Below are 18,101 nucleotides of genomic sequence, written 5' to 3'. Positions count from 1 at the left end.
TCCACTTAGCCTTAAAAGTGAAATTTCTGTATCCTGCGGTTATGCGTGAATCACGTCATGGGTAGGCTGAACAATCTGCGACTATTTCTTAAAATGTTTTACATGATTCAATGTCCGAGAAGATGATACATTGCGAAGGTGTAATATTTAACTGTCATTTGTAGGCTTACCCAGGGTATACATCTTTGCACACACTTGGAAAAATCATTCAATTGAAATTATACTACATGAAATATATTACACGAAAGCTGAGACAAAGTAAACCTACAAAGCTTTTAAGAACCATATAATTTGTAATGATTGTTGGCAAGTTTTATAGTCTTTTATTCCTGTAAAGATGCCCGACTCATCAAACCATCGACAGTGGGTTAAATTAGTCAGTTGTTGAAATCACTGAATCCAACTGTTTTTCTCAATATGTTGATTATTAAGTTATATTTCGATGAAAACTTTTCATAATTTATAGCTTTGACGATGTTAAAAGTGGAAGGTTATCGTTTCCAAGGCAACGAACTACATGTGGTTCAGTAGATTTTAAAATTAAAATGGACCAATTTACGTGAATTTAGCCATCTGTTTCCCTAACTGACTAAGGATTTCATACCGTGTAATAGTTGAACTATTTTTTAGGTGTGCAACCACTCTTAAAACACTGAGAATTGTTCTATTTAACACAACGCAAATTATTTCAGTTTGCGACAAAACATGACAATATAGGGTATGTTCTTCGAAAAATTTAAATGAAGTCTTTTAAAAAATTAAAAATATATAAACTTTGCTATTCTTTCATATTTCTATGATAAATTCAGTTTAACAAAGAGTATGAAGGTATATATAAAAAAGTGCTACTGCACTTCACCATCGTTGAACCCTTCCTAAGTCTACCATTACATTAATATGTTAAAATGCTTTTGGCGTGACTTTTCAAGCAATACATTGTTTTTATAGTCTTAGTTTAGTAGTTATTATTTAAACACTAACTAAGAACAAGACGAAGGAAGTTGGAATTGTAACACTTGTCTTGTTTACCCGACCGTATTCACATAATTAGAGACTCTTGTTTATTTGCAACAAGTGAAAAATTGGAATGGAAAAAAATACATAAATTTACTTAAATAAAATGATATGAAAATATAAAATTCACATGAGTTTACAATTACATTACTATTTAATTCACTTGTGCTGTCAGAGCGAATGTGAATAGAAAGCTCATTCCATGGAATTGTAATTCAAAAGACTAGGAAACCAAAATCTTTGGGAGTACAACTTGTGGCTCGTCACGTTACTTGTCACATTATCAGAGGGAGGCGTGCAGGTATGAAAATCTGGGTGTATTGTAGTTAAACATAGAGCGAAAACAAGATTCACACTGATTCACACTGAGTTTCATTCACAAGCGCTGTACATTTTAGTTGTGGAATCTAGCTGTCGGGTTCTCTACACTCTATGCATAGTACTTTACATACTATCTGATATTACGTTGTTACAGAAGGTTCTTTCTCAGAAAGTTTCAAATCTAGAGCGTGTCAATCTGTAGTTGTAGTACAATGTTAGAACTAAACATGTTTCACTGTGCACGTGGATACATGATCATACAATGCCAAAATACTTCAACAATTTTCTGAAGCATTCTGAAAAAATGTTGCTCAGTTGTAAATGCTGACATACATCTGTTATTCCCAATGGAGTAGAAATATGAGCGTAATAGAAAAATGTAACTTACAGTGAACTTACATTGACTAAATTGCGTTAATAACACCATTTCAAGTTATGACTATCATTTAGTAATATTGGAATTTCCAATTTTACAATTAAGCGGTAGCTATAGTCACCCATATCTTTAATTAAAGCGTGGGCGTTGTCATGGCCAAATATTGTGAAGAAACGAAGAGACAGAACTCTTTAAAATGAGGTGTATTATTGCTCCACTAAACAAGTAACGGTTATTGCGTTTAATAACACAATCAATACAGACTATAAAATCGGAATATAATAAGTGAAATGCGGTTGCAACTGTGAAATAATTGACTATTGAATTCTCCAGCAAACCCGGCGATGTAATTGAGATAATGGCCACATATAGACCTGACACGAATCATGATCAAATAGTTACATGAAGTATAAATATACCTAAAAGAAAGACGGCTTGTCAGATGTGGATTTATCATTGTGTGCATATTCTGCCTACATGTACAGGTAATGTATTTGCTTATGAAACGTCTCCGGGGTTATCCATTTCTTACATTAAAGTAATACATTATTTTCATCGTTGACTGTTAGGTCTGGCAGGAAAATAGTGTAATAACTTTACCGTTTAATGAGCCGAAGGTTCTTTGCACATATCTATACTTCAAGAACATTAAAACAATATGGGAATTATCAAAACTAGTCAATTACTTAAATATCAATATCGTTCATTTTCTTTTAAGAGAAAATACTAATTCAACACATTTAAAAGGTAACGAATTGTTTATACCAATATTCAAAGCAACAAAGTATTTTGTTGTACCATCTTGGACTAACGGTTCAAAACCACAAACCAAAATGTGAGAGAACGTACATTTTACGTGTAACTGCAACTTGAAAAATATATTAATTAAAAGGAATACATTTCTGTGTAAGCTACAAATATATAAATACAGAATTGAAATAATGCAATTTGGAAAATACACTTTAATTATTAAATAAATGAACGAAAGACTAAATAATATTGAGATTAATAAAGATTGGAAGATATTTGCATGGACAATTGTGATATGTTTGCATATTTGCCCATAGAATGAACCATCAACATTTTGAAGAACGTCCACACATACTACGTATTATACCATGCACGAGCTATTTAGAACAGAAAATACGGAATATATACTCTGGTCTTTCTACGTCACGACAACGCTTGTCTACGTCACTGGTTCTGCTGTGTTCGAATTATGATCAAAACGTTCAAAATTATCATTACTTTCTCTATTTCGTCTTTGATATTACTTGCCCTGATATAATTATGTTATTCTCCAATATCGTCTATAGACTCGTAGTGACAAAGACCCCTTAGGTCACTCGGATTTTCCTTGGCTGAATGAAGAAAAATATTGGGGAATAACATTTAATTATAACCTATGTTACTCAGTAAGAAATACAACTAGAATAAATGGTCGTTAAACACTGCAATGTCCCAATTTTGAAATGGAGTCTAATTTCTACCCTCGGGGTAAAACGATATTACTCCCACTTAACGGTCCTATTTACACCGACATCACATTCCTGGGAAAGATTTAAGACTTCCTTGTTTTATTGATTTCATATTGGCAAAAAAAAATATTCCCAAATTACTATCGTGAGTCTCAAGCCTCCTCCAAAGGAGTTCCACTTAATATTCTCCTACAGTAACAAGATATAAATTGGTTATTGATAAGGTTTAGCTTATATTTTCCAAAGTATGACAAGATATCACCTATGGTATTAACCTCAGTCTTATACAGTCCAATATTGAAGAGGTCTTACCAAGGATGTGTCAGGACTAATTGAAAACATTCGTCTATATATGTACTATCTTTTCACTTGTCTGTTATACTTTTCCTTTTCAATTTTCTAATAATTTGTAGGGTTCCTCTATTTCAATTACCTCCTTCGACGGGGCAATTGAGCTGCACTGTAGTACTAACAAGAACATTTCCTTAATTTGAACGAACCTTCGTGTTTCATAATGATCGCCTTTTATTGATTACGTACGATTGTCAGAGGGTACTGACCGATATAAATGAAATGTGGAACTCCCACCAGCATTAACTTGACTGTCACATTTTTACCAGGTTTGCAAACTAGACTAAACCAAAGGCTTAAGAGCTTAGTTTCGCTTTGCCCAGAGTTTGAGAACTAGTCTAGTAAATTCAAACTTTAATGGATATTGAAAGCCTTTTTCTCATACTTTGGATTACAATGTGTTATTTTCACACCCGATTTCCCTTCCGAAATTAACTGCATAGATAAATGGCTCACGGCTATTCTTCTGCTTAAGCTTCTTTTTATTATAAGTCGACCTACACATCTTCAGACGTCAGGTAAACAAAAAAGGACAGAATATTCGAGATGTCTATAAATCGTAATCTTATAAACCATGTCTACTCACTGTAACTCTTATTGTATGGAAATTTTCACATGAAATGTTTCAAGATGTTGAAAGGTTATGCCTGAAGGTTTTGATAGCATTTTCTTTACCTGCGTAATTGCTATAGAATCAATATTGTTGGATTATTAAGACTTACAAACAGAATGATTAAAAACATAAGTTTCAAAATGTCCAGTAGCTGGCATCATACGCAGTTCTTGATTATTAAAAACGGAATAAACTAAGCCTTCTTGACAACCTCTTGCAATAGAAAACATGAAGTGGAAACCACCAACAAAGTGTTCACATAATATCCCCATTCGATCTTCATTGTCAGACTTTGCCTGACAGTGATATATTCGAAAAAAGAAGTGGGAAATGAAGCAACACATTGCCACACAACAAATATATGGTCCAAGTGACTTGCTGCTATATCTTTAGGGAACCTGCGATAAGAAAAAACAACTTGTCGTATACATAAAGAGCGGCCACGACTATTATTAAGGGGTATATATATATGGTATTATCTGACTGAAGTGTTAGATGGGTTCATTATACGAATACACATAAATCCAAGCTAATGCGTTTAGAATAGCTAAGCACCAATCAAGCTAACAGGGCGGCCATCCTTTGATGTTCTAGGGTAACTCTAATAAGCTCTATTTTACCCATCATAAACATCATGGTACTCTCGCCCTTAACAAATTTTAAGTGAATCTAATATCAACGAAGCGGTTGAACACACAGCTTCCAATTACGTTGTAAATATGTTATGAATATATTTTAGGACATTAAGGTATTATTCCCCTAAATGCTGATAGCTCCATGTTTGTTTGTGTCAAATACATTGACCTGGTAAGCTCCATGTTTGTTCTTATACCTAACAAGATTTAACTTCCCTTCCTCCCCTCTTGTATTATATAATGTCTACAACTTCGAATATTACCCCCCCCCGCAAATACCTGTGAGGTATTGAGTTTATGGCATCCGTGACAACGTTGTTTATGATTATAAAAAGACTATATGAATTTTTTTGAATCAAAACTCCGAACTATACTTCTCTAGAAAGTAAGAGTGTAATAAAATTGGCAGCCGTTTTGTACAAAGACAAAAAGGTAGTGTGCTAATTTATCAAAATTGTGTTCAACATATATGTACACATGGAAATTCATCTGTGTTGGTAAACCATGGTACTAAATTTAACTTTCGTTGCAAACAACGAGAAAATCTTACCTGAAATTTGGACTGCATACTCTATAGTAATTGCATGGCATTAAAATAAAGTAACAGATGTTAACAACATACTAGTTTTATATTCACAGCACTATATACTATTTTGAAATTGACTGTGTGGTTTTAAGCAATTTTCAATTTTGGCCAATTTAATTAGAAGGGGGGGGGGGGGTCTGAGCCTAAGTAGAATTTGGTCCTTTTTATCCTACATTGAACTATTGATTTCACCGCTTAAAACATGCAGAGGAAGATTGCAGTTCAAGATCACCTTCAAATACATGTAATCAATATAAGCAAAGTGAATGTAAACGGTAAACTTTAATATTAAGATTGGCATATATAAAGAAGGGTATTAGCTCGAAACCCTTTTCACTTACCGTTTAATGGGATTTTTATTTCTTGCATTAATTTGCTTTGGAATTCATTTTTACTTTTTAAAAAGTCATCTGTCAGTTCTCTTAATATACATAGTCGCAAGACCAGAGTCGTGGTACACTGCATCATTTCTACGTAATAAATCATATCCACTTGCTGGTTCATCAAAAAATATTGCGTTGGGTAAAATGTGTTAGGTGAACATTTTATAAAGTAGAATTTGAAATGTGCAAGCGTTCACAAGAAGTATGTAACGTATATATTCATGGTCAAAGTAGATCATTACATGGTTGTTTTTAACTTGCTACACTTTTACTGATTGAGACAGCAGAATTGTAGTGGATGAGATCATTTTCTTTCAATTAATTCAGCCAGTAATACTCGATTACATTTGTGCTGTGTTCAGCAGTAAAAGTGTTTCAATTTGAACGACTACTACAATTTGCCAAATAATTCGCATATTTTACAACATACAGTCTTCAGGTGAACACTTCCTTTTCATACTGTTGATAGACGCAGAAGTGATCAGTGAAACGTTCGGTGTTTCCACTGCTTGGTTTAGAAGTGTTCAGTGAAACGTTAGGTGTTTCCACTGCTTGGTTTTTTCGCTCGGTATCGATATTGTAGAGAGAAGAGAGAAAGATTGAGTGGCAAAATATGCTGTCTAGACAATAACTAAATGGATGTATGTGCAATATCCAATAAGAAAAGACTTAGAAGCTCATTACTGTGGTATACAAACAAATCTACAGATTAGGATTTGTTGAACTAGATTACTAGTCTTACAAAGACTTAAAGGTTTGATTAGACAGTGACATATTTCCTCCTTAAATTGATGAAACGAATCGAAAACTATAAATTTGATTAAGGTCAGATAAAAGATTTCCATATTTCCAACTTGTTATTCACTCTCCTTTTATCCCAATCAACATTGATCATTATACTTAATGCACAGCAATTCATTCCACGTGTTATAAGATATACGAGAAAATCTTTTCAAAATTGAGTCAACCGTTGAAGACGCATTATGGCAAATTGAAGGGATGTATCAAAACTCGATTATCAGAGCTGATATGTGTAGCGCATTGCTTATGCAATAACATCTTACATCTTTGAATAGGTATATAGACAACACATTTAACCATCAACGTAGAACTCGTTCTTGAAAAACACTGTTTGTATGTTTCGCCGATTTGAAATGTTTATTATTATACTTCTGTGGCATATTTCTTCCACCGAAATGAAGGACATAACTATTTATTTTCATCATATTCTGTTTGGTCAGGAAGGCTATATATAGCACATTGTACGACCTACCGGTAACCAATAACACGAACGGCATCTGAATGTTTCGATTGATGTTATAAATGTTGCCCCAAAGATTGAAATATTCGATAAACCGAACAAGCAATACGATAGATAGTTTTAGAATGATTTGTAACTGTAAAATTTGAGACATCTGGCAAATATCATATATACTTATTTAATGGCCACAGTCGTTGTGTATAATAAGATTTTTTTGACTCGACATACAAAGTAATAAACACGTATTGGACAGGGCTTGCGCGCGCGCACACACACACACACATCATATGTCGAAAGCCTTTTTGTTGTCGCAGGTATATTAACAACGACGTATTAAAAGTTGAAGTCTTTTAAGATGAAATTTGAGTTATTAGTTATTTAAGAGTTATGTCTTCAATTTCCCTGTGGAGGGTCGTTGATATATTTTCCACACAATTGGCCTCTATATACTAGGCTCACTTTATTTTGTTCGAATAGTATCGGAAAAAAGAATCTCCACAGCTGTATATAATGAACTGCAAAAGTGCATTAAACATTTTGTTTGATTTACAAAAAAGATACAAAAAAATGAACTGGGGATCATCATGTTAGTACGCCCTCAATCGTATAGCAAAGAGCTGAGGTTTCATGCTATGGCACTTTATAAGATCAAGGTAGACGTATTTTTATTAACAAACATTATACGTTGTCTTGTAAAAGCTAAGAGTGGATGGAGATGGGAGGAGATGATTTATCTTAGTTAATATTAAGGTTGCTGAAAAATGATGCCATAACGATAAAGCCACAGATACACAACAGTAACTCCTCATCCCTAACCCCTGGCATCTATATCAAATTTTACACAAGTGTCAAATCTCACAAATACCCAGATTTAGAGAAAATATGTCTAGTTCGTTGAAATGATTGCTGCCCCTAAGGCAACAATTACTCACTGTTATGATGTGAATAAATGTGTTTGCTAAGTTATGTTAGAATATAACATTTTAAGTAAGAGCATATTTTATTCCTGTAATTTTGATTGTGTGATCAAATTATATAGCTTATGTTGGAAGGCTAGTAACACAAAATGTTATCCCACGATACCAGCTAAACATTATTTAAACAAAATATGTTAGATCGATATAACTGTTTTGCTTGTTCCAAGTAAAAAGCAATCAGGTCATCTCATGGACCCATGAAATCGTTCTACCACATGTTTTTCTTCGTGAACAATTTGAAGACGTTACTCCTTGGAACCAAACAACTAATGACAGTGGTCACCGCATGGTAGCGATAGCGCCATATTGCAATGGATAATTTTAGGTAACGAGCTACTAAATTTAACTATTTGCCAGTAAGATGTTATCATTGTATCCGTAAGCACTATACAAATCACATGAAAGAATGAAAGAATAACAAAAAATATTACATCAGGTGAACAACATAATTGGAAAGATAACACAAGTTAAAATCTGTGTTTTAATAAGTAGTAATTGAATCTTCAATATGATTCTGTGTCTTAATGGATTTTGATTATTGAATGGGTAAACTCATACGAGATGTTTCATAAGGTTAACCAGAAAGTCACAGATGAATAATTTCCATTGTGTCACCTTTCATAAAATAGACTCAAGTGACACTATAATTGTGCTCGAATGAAGACAGTCTTCTGTTTAATAACATGATAACCCTTGTGACAAATTGCTGTCAGACTGTGTAATAAAGACAATATGTCTGCAATCCTGTTTCTTAGTTGAACGCATATAGCCATATGTGATTTTTTTGCAACCTTCTATAGATAGAGAAAAAATATGTCTGGATACAAAACATGGGAATATGGAAATGATAATTGCGTACATCAGAAAGATGTTTAACCCGAAATTTATCTTGTCAAAGTGAAAGGATATTTACTGGTTTTTTCTTCTCTTTGTTTGTAATAAAGTATAAAGAATAATGAACCAATCCATTTAAATTACTTACCTAGTTGTTTGTGTCTGATTGTAATTCTTAGATCTTACAAAAAGGTTGGAAAGTTATTTCAATTCATAGATCTTACAATAAGGGAATGTGTCATAGAAAATAAAAATAACTTAAGTACAATAATATTAGGGAGTATGTCACTGAAATCAAAATGAACAATGTCATTTCAATTCTTAGATCTTACAATAAGGGAATGTGTCGCGGAAAATCAAAATGAACAAGGCCATTTACTTTGCGAAGAAACTCAACTCACATGAGACAAAAGTTGCCAGCGTAGAGTGGTTTCATTAAATCATTTGTCAACATTTAGCTGATACAATTTCTTGAAAAGCTTGGGTGACTTAATTGTAATGAACAATTTTATTAAGAAAATATCCCTTCTGCAGTATGTAGTAAATTGTCAACTCCTGAGAGATTTGTCTTAGGATCACGTTACTGTCGACTACGGCGGTTCTAGACATTCAATTAATTATCTATTTAACCCAAGGGCAGTCACGCCTTTTAATAAGAATGATGTAATACCTGTTTGTGCGTCATTGCCTTCATCTGTGGATATTATGATATATGCTGAACGCTTCCACATGAAGTCCCGAGGCACGATCTTTAGTAATATTTTCAAGGTACATTTGAATTGATATATACGAGGCCTTTTCCACTGTTCTCTCACCTCATTCGTTAGCCCCAGGTGGGCTCGAAGCAATTACAACTGACTGAATAAAGGTGTTGGTGATGTAATGGTCAAATGTTGCTTAGGTTCTCTGTTTTACAAACACTCTCTCTCACACACACACACACACACACACACACACACACACACACACATACATACATACATACATACATACATACATACATACATACATACATACATACATACAAAATATGTACACTTGAATGCAGATTACCTCACGTCTGTTTGTATGTCTCTTAATATTCATTATATTATCTGCGTTTGTTAAAATTACTGAAATGATGAAAACCCTAAACACAGTGAAATGATTTCAAGACGCCAAACATAGGTATATCAATTGAATAGAACTGGATAAAATTAACTAGAGAAACCACAAAGCCTATTGCCATTATTTTAAATGGCAGTAATCATATTAATGGTTGATTACATAATTGACTCTGTAGCCGTCTAAATATAAGTATATATACATTATACTCTACTTTGAAACATAGAACTGTTGGTATCACCCTCAGTCAATGAACCTTCTGGACAGGATGTACACAGTAGTGCACTTTTATAACATGTATTTGATTGTGAAATGAATTTCTTGTATCTTCAGACATGGCAACATACAATTACATGGATAACTCAGATATATGCATAATTTACAGCCAACCGTTGATAGTTTAATTTCTAGATTAAGTTTGCTGTTTGTGATTGATAAGCTTGTCATGATGCATTTAATTTAAGCTTATTTGTTATACTGATCCGAATACTATCAAAATGGAAATATACTCATTCACATATTCTGTGATAGGGTTATGTGCAAAGTAAAGCAATAAACATAATAACACATAAAACAAGAAATTTGAGAGTTAAAACAAAGCAATTTGAGAGTTAAAACAAAAAAAGATGTTAACAATTATATTGGAGATCCTTCGGTGACATTTAAAAGTACATGTTGCTAAGAAACGGTCTGTTTTGATTACCTTTTGAAGTGAGCTACCTGTAGAAGTGCACACATCAATGTTGCATTTAGATAACTGCACGGCACGTCAACTCAATGTTAATATAAATTACATCTCTGTGAAAAAAATACATCGTTTATGTCACTGACACCCAGTCTTTCATTTTTACTGCTCACGTAACATTTGATTTCGGAAATAGCAATAGGCAAATCTATCATGATATCCCTTGAATCGATTGACGTTAAACGTCACGTAGATGGCAGAATTATACTGTTGATTATTGTGAATGTGGAATCCTGTAGCGTTATTACATACACTGTCTATGTGCATGTATTGTAAGTATCATGTATGAGTCACAAAAGTCAGATTTTAAATTAAAATTCCCATCATATTTAAAATCCACGACTTGTCATTTGATATTGAAATGTGCTGTGATCTCTATACAGGCAACCTGCCAAGAAAATCCTGAGTAACTAACACTGTTACAGGTGAGAATCAGGAAACGATGTTTAACGCACTACTGTTATCGTCAAGAAATGGATCATTTTGGTCATAACTTTATCTATGGCCGAACAAGTGAAAGTATTCAAATGATGTTCCATATTGTTAACCCGTCAGTATATACACGTTACGTAAACACAAACTGCTGCACAAGGAGATGGAGCAGCCCTTGATAGTATATAGACCATTCGGTACCTTAAAACAAGTATTACATTTCGCACTATATACTGTAGTAAGCACATCATGAAATACAGTAATAATAAGACGTCTATTGGATGATGGTTTGTAATGACAAAGGGACAAAGCGTATTAGAAATCTTATATTCAGAACATGTAATGTTATTACGTCAGCCGTCGAATGATGACACTTGTACTCACTCTACAATTACGCATATACGTGTTGTAAAAGCTACCTGTCCCTGTTCACGATGTCATTATTCACAGTCCAAGCTTCTGAACACACTCACGTGAAGCACATAATAATACTAAAATATTTACAAGCCGAGCTATTCAGTGGAATATTCGTCCAAATGTTTATCTAGTTGTTGAATATTCCACTTAAAATGAAAAGGATGGTTGGTAAATTTAGCATTATGTGAGAGGCAGTTTGCTTTGATAGGTATAACAAATGACAAAGTATCAGAGACATATTTTCTTTTGTGATAATTGTTCATAATACTCGTTATTATGTTATTGCCATGGGTACAATATACTATATATATGTATATATATAGATACGTTACCGAGTGTTGTACGTTGTGTTGGTGTGGTGCGACCCCAATATTTGTAGTGCCTCGCGAAACTCGTAAAATTTTATAGAATATTGCGGTTTACAGTATGTATATTCAATAAGATCAGAGGAGATTGGTACGTCTGTTTCAAGTTTACTTGCTAAAATAGCAAATTATTAACATGGCTAATCACTGTATCTTAATTGTGTACCATTACAATTCTTACTTTTTCATTAATAGAAATGGGTGAAATCCTTAATCCAAATTTCGATCAAATGTTGTAGATTATTGGTGCTAATATCCTGTATGTAGATATTGGCGTTTCATTTAGTGGTCAATGTGACATTGCAAGATGACCTGGATTAGATACATAGACGAATTTATAGATGCTGTTGGCATTCTATGTATCCATTGGCAAGTATGAATTAAGTGTCGGATATTGTTCAAATTTCATTGCCGCAACTTGGACCTGGTAATTCATTTTACGGCACTGAAATAAAATAAGCCTCCGCTGTCTTTTTATTAGCCTAATCAGTTAGTTTTCAACCTGTTAGTGTCGTTTCTATTAAATACTCCTACATGTTATCATCGTTCATTTCCAGTTGGAGAAATGTAATCAAGGAACGGACACCTGCTCAAACTGAAACAAATTATTAGTATATACCGGATTGACATTAGTTTCTATTGAAGTGCAAGGAGCTGGATCGGAGCATTCGGTATCGATTTCAATGTCGGATTATTTGAGATGAGTAATATATGATTCTCCAACCTTATGGTTTCCTGTGATTGATATGTATGTATGTATGTATGTATGTATGTATGTATGTATGTATGTATGTATGTATGTATGTATGTATGTATGTATGTATGTATGTATGTATGTATGTATGTGTGTGTCTGTGATCTGTGTATGTGACTGTGATATTCTGACATATTGTGAATGTAATATCTCTACGACACTATTGCACACAGAGTTATAATTACATGTACATAATTCCTTTCTATCTATCTATATAATACCAGCTAATCTCCTTACGGATATCACAGCTGGGATATCACATTTTTAAGTTGTTACATTCAAACATCTTACTTGTTCTTGCATGACAAATCTCAAAACTTTACAGAACACTTTTAGAATCCGACTTTTACTTCACAATTGAGGAAACATCTCAAAACAGAATAGTCCTGACGAATATTCTGCAATGCAATCAAAACATCATTAGTTCGTTCAGGCATATGTAACATTTTTTGAAAGTTCTTGTTATATGGATTCTTTTACTTTCGTCTAATAGTATATTGGCATCATTTTTGTCAATCTCAATGCAGCCTGGTCACTATGGAAACATAACACAGGACTAAATCCACACATTCACATCCCTATAGGTAATCATGAAACTTTATATAATAGTTTTAGGCACTTGATTTTAAGCATGTATATCACTAGGATCCTTGATCATGTAAACGCTTTTCAAGTAATCCGAGTCAGCCGTGATTAACGTGGCTGTTAAATCTCATCAAAGAAGATTGTATCACTAATTGCTATTTTCAGAATATGGAAGGGGAGGACAGACCTGAAATTACACTCCTTCATCATCACTACATTTTATCTTTTTTGAAACTTGTTCGTGTATAAAGATGTTTCGTTGTTCTTTTCTCGTAGAAGTCAATCAAGCTTTCTAACATTCTAAAATGATACGCAGATATGTGAAGGATCTGTACTAACATTGGCTATGCATAAATAAATCAGGAGAATACACTACGTGGACGGGCTTTACTTACTCTTAAAAACCATATTCCGGTTATCAGAATACAATTTCCTTTTTGTCACGTTGAAACAGACATGCATACCATATATATTCGGAACAGAGACTTCTTACTAAAATCAAACTTTCACAATGGAATATATGCCTTTTGAGACTTTGTGTTGTCATTAGCTGACTAGGATATACATGCCTTGTTCGAATCATTAGTTTCACCCTTTGAACAATTCTTTATTGAGTGTCTCAGAACGGAAGGCAAGGAATACCTGCTACTTGGGAAAAGTGCATTTCGACAATTTGCACTTTGATATAAATTGTACAGGTTGACATTTGCAGCAAGATGCAAATCGCTATGAAAACGAACAATTCAATTGCGCTCTTTCCTCTGTGATTATTTTGATTTTCGATGTCCGATGCAAACCCCATGTTAGTAATAAAAACAACACTTAATTCGAAGACAGCCGACAGCTATATGAAGACAAATTGTAAAGTCGAGGCTATATTGTCATCGTATAAAAAACGCTCGAAGGTCGACGGAATGCAAATACTGAGTCGACATTGAACCTTTCCATAGTAATCGAAATTGAAAGATATATTGGTACGAAATATAATGGATTTGCCAATTAAAGTGTGTTAGTTTAAAAGGGGTATTTGATGGCAGCAATTACCTACATGGCAAATGAGGCTAATCAAGACTGCCATTTCAAGCTCACAACAAAATCTACAGTGACAAGTTTTCAAAATCTCCTCCGTCTAGACAGGTGTTTTAAAAGTACGCGACTTTTGATGGATAACATAAAATATTGTCAATTCGATTATATTTGAAATTTAGCAAAGTAATTATATGAATGACGTTTCGGTTATAAGTATAAGATAAAGATGAAGTTATGTAATACTACAGTTTAGCGCCTGTCCACTTGCTGAATATAACTAAAATTTTGTCATTACCCTCTTCTCAAATCGAATGCCTATATTTTTTGTCGCTGCCCACTCGAAATGTCTATTTTTGTCATTGTCAATTTGTAGAATCGAAATGCCTACATTTTCATCGCTGCCCACTCGCTGAACTGATGGAATAGACGGACAGACAGACAGACAGACAGACAGACAGACAGACAGACAGAGACAAATTGACAGGCAGACAGAGACAGACACGTTTATATACCGTGAACTAATTGATACATATCTTATCATTTGTCTTTATCATGTACAAAACACCATTCGAATAAAGATAATTCAGTTTAGTATTATTAATCTTCTTCATTTTGTGGCTATGATTTCTACGAGTTTGCCTAATACAAAATTGTCATGTTATTAAGTTTTCAAATTTAAGATATTTTTGTGTCTGATTCTACGAGTTTGTTTATAACAAAATCGTTAAATTAACGTAAGTGTTAATTCTCAATCACTGCTGTTAGAAAACCTTTAGAAGTAGTACTTCATTGAAAAAAAATACAAACTTGCTTTTCAGTAATGTCAGTCAATTTTTTTTTAAATATGCACGTATAGGAGGTCTATTTAGGTATATTCATAATCTGAAGAGTAGAGTGCAGGACTCTAATTACTTAATTCCGTGCATACCTCGGATTCCATTTTACTAATTGCCATTTTGAGAGATTTTTTATTCAAAAAGAGCATACTTACTAGTTTCTCTATAAAGATAGGCTGTACTTTAGTTTTCCATTAATATAGAATACATATAATATACAAATACCAGTATATGTATCATCTGACACATCACTTTTATTTCTTTTGCTGTGTAACTTAGTCAATTCTTTTTATACCCATTTGTTGACTATTTTCCTTCTGCTTTGATCTATGATGAGCAATACGAAGTGATTATCTATAATCATGTATATACATAATGCTGGTACTGCCGTTGTTTACTGTAGTTGCTATATAACAATCATAGATAACACTAAAACATACAAGATTTCCAAATGGATCAGCTCATCTGAGTTGAAAAGGGCAACGTTTTATGAATCAAATGTAATCTTTAATATGATTTTTAAAAGAAAATCAAATAAAAACTAATTGTAATGCATGGGTATGATATATTTTTTCAAAGAGTAATGACGGTCGACAAAATGAACACTAAGCAAATGTACCATAATTCTAACACATATCATTGGAGTATCGAACTGTAAATGTGTACGGGGACCCTATGTATGACAAATGCAAACATTGTGCAGGTAATAAATATAACTGTCCTTCATCACGATTGAATAAAATATAAAATTGAATAGAAATAAAAATAGAGCTGTACTTTCATCACGAAAACAATATATCAAATGTCTGAAAGAAAATAGAGCTGTATCAAAAGACGACTTCCTGGCATGTTACTGCTGACACCTAGCCTATTATCATATAATAATATTATATTATATACGTTTGGTGTTTGAATGATAAAAACCGTTGGTGTGATCCTCCTCCAAATGTAGTTATAGACCAGAATAGGTCAAAATACATATAAATATCCTTTATAGCGAAACACATATTTCTAGAATGGCATACGGAAAGAAATATAATAATTTTGAACTTACCGATGTCATGGCAAAACCATGGGCTGGATTTTGTTCAATTGATAGTAAAATTAAAAAGATGGTCAATCGATGTCTCAAAGTTACTCGTTTCATCGTGGAAAACGGTGCTAAAGCTTTCAAAATATAAACTTTACAAAAACGCACTACACTGGCGCCTCGCTGTCTGTACCATTCCAGTACTCTTCTTTGAATTGATTACGAATTTTATGATTAGAAACAGTCTCAGTCGAGCTCGGCGCCACACTGTCTGGCCAACTCTTGGTTTGTCGTTCTAAATAGACGTGATGTACCTTCACCAAGTCACGTGACTTACTATTTTACAACGTTGTCATGACAACTTCCCAGTGATCTTAATTCCAAAGGTTACAGATTCTTATTCACTGTAACACGAACTGGAGAATAAAAGGTAACCCTTCTTCTGAAACACGACTTATTCTAGAGTCTCTTAGTTTTCCTTTCGAGATGAATTTCCCATGACGTCATAGATGAAGATAACAGACACAACAGTGAAAATAGATGTGTACGTTTGTGAAAAGGAAACGGCCTAGTGGAGTGTATATCTTGTTTGTCTGCATATAGTGAAGTGCTATACTTGGTAAACTACTATCATGGCAAAGCAGTGGGGGTTTACTTTGACTCACAAGTAAAGGGGGCAATTAGAGGCACCCATTCTCTGTACTATAACTCATTAGAAATTGTTACATGTTGCAATGCCATGCTATAGATGTGTTGCAATGCCATGCTATAGATGTGTAAAGTTAAAAACTGAGAGCTTACAGAATAGCACATGCGGAAAATGGAAAAGTTGGACATTAACGTCAGACTCTATTCATGAATGATTTACGACAAAAGATTGAATTAATAATTTAGTTTTAATTTCAAGGATCATGTTTGTTATACCTGTCCTAATTAATTTGGTTTATTTCACTCTCTCCAAATTCATTTCCATAACTATCAAAATAGGCGCGAGCAGAGTTTATAATTTTTGGATGTAAGTTTTCTTGCATATTCAAAAGGCATTCATAGTATTACATGTATACTAACTGAAACTTTTTTCAACTATCGCTTAAAATTGACTTAAACTCAAACTTGATATTAAGATATAACTTATGAACGACCCGATGACGTATTTCTTGATACACATAGAAAATGTTGAAGAAATCCCTTTTATACAACCGACTGTTCTAAGAACGCCAGAAGACAATTTTAATGTAGGCATGCATCCATATTAACATTATACCAGAATAGTTAGGCGGCCATATGGTGCTATGCGACCTGAGTAGTAGTGTTATCTTTACGAGTTTGGAAACGCCGAGACTTACCAGGTTTCAGTTGATTTGATTTGAAGAAGTCTGGTATATACTGCCTTTGTTGTTCCCATAATTCTTGTGTAGTTGACAATCAGCTGGCAACGTTTGTCTCATTTCGTCTACGGACTGAGCGGGAGCGTTACTGTGAGAAAAACCCTTGACATAGCCCCCTTGCTGCGACATAGCCGAATTGGGCATACCGTCCCGTATTTGGCGATACGAAAATTCTCCGTCGCTATGCTGATCGAGCTGTTATCTAAGGGCTTGAATTACCACCTGAGTTCTTGAAATTCTCGGAGATTTTCGTTGGTAGGGTCTTCAGAATCTGACTGGGGGCTGTTGATCGCTGTTTTCTACCAATCTTCCCGCTACTTTTGGCGCCGGTCTTTCCTCTGGTCTTAGAAGCCATGATGGATCGCGCGCGGACGACATCAGCTCCAAAAAATACGGCATGGTCGACTTAGGTAGATATACTAATGCTGTACTGGTAAGAGTTTGCGAAAAACCAACCCTAGTGGGTTAAAATTTCGCATTAATTTCAATTTCATAAGAGTTCAATTCAATTACTATAGGTTGGAAGTTTGAAAGTGGACCCCTTATCTTGCGTAATTAATTCCTTAGAGGGCGCCATCTAATGACGA

Source organism: Glandiceps talaboti, chromosome 11, assembly GCF_964340395.1.
Source record: "Glandiceps talaboti chromosome 11, keGlaTala1.1, whole genome shotgun sequence".
Classification (NCBI taxonomy): domain Eukaryota; kingdom Metazoa; phylum Hemichordata; class Enteropneusta; family Spengelidae; genus Glandiceps; species Glandiceps talaboti.
The sequence above is the reverse complement of the archived record's forward strand: the minus strand, read 5'-3'. Positions refer to the sequence as shown.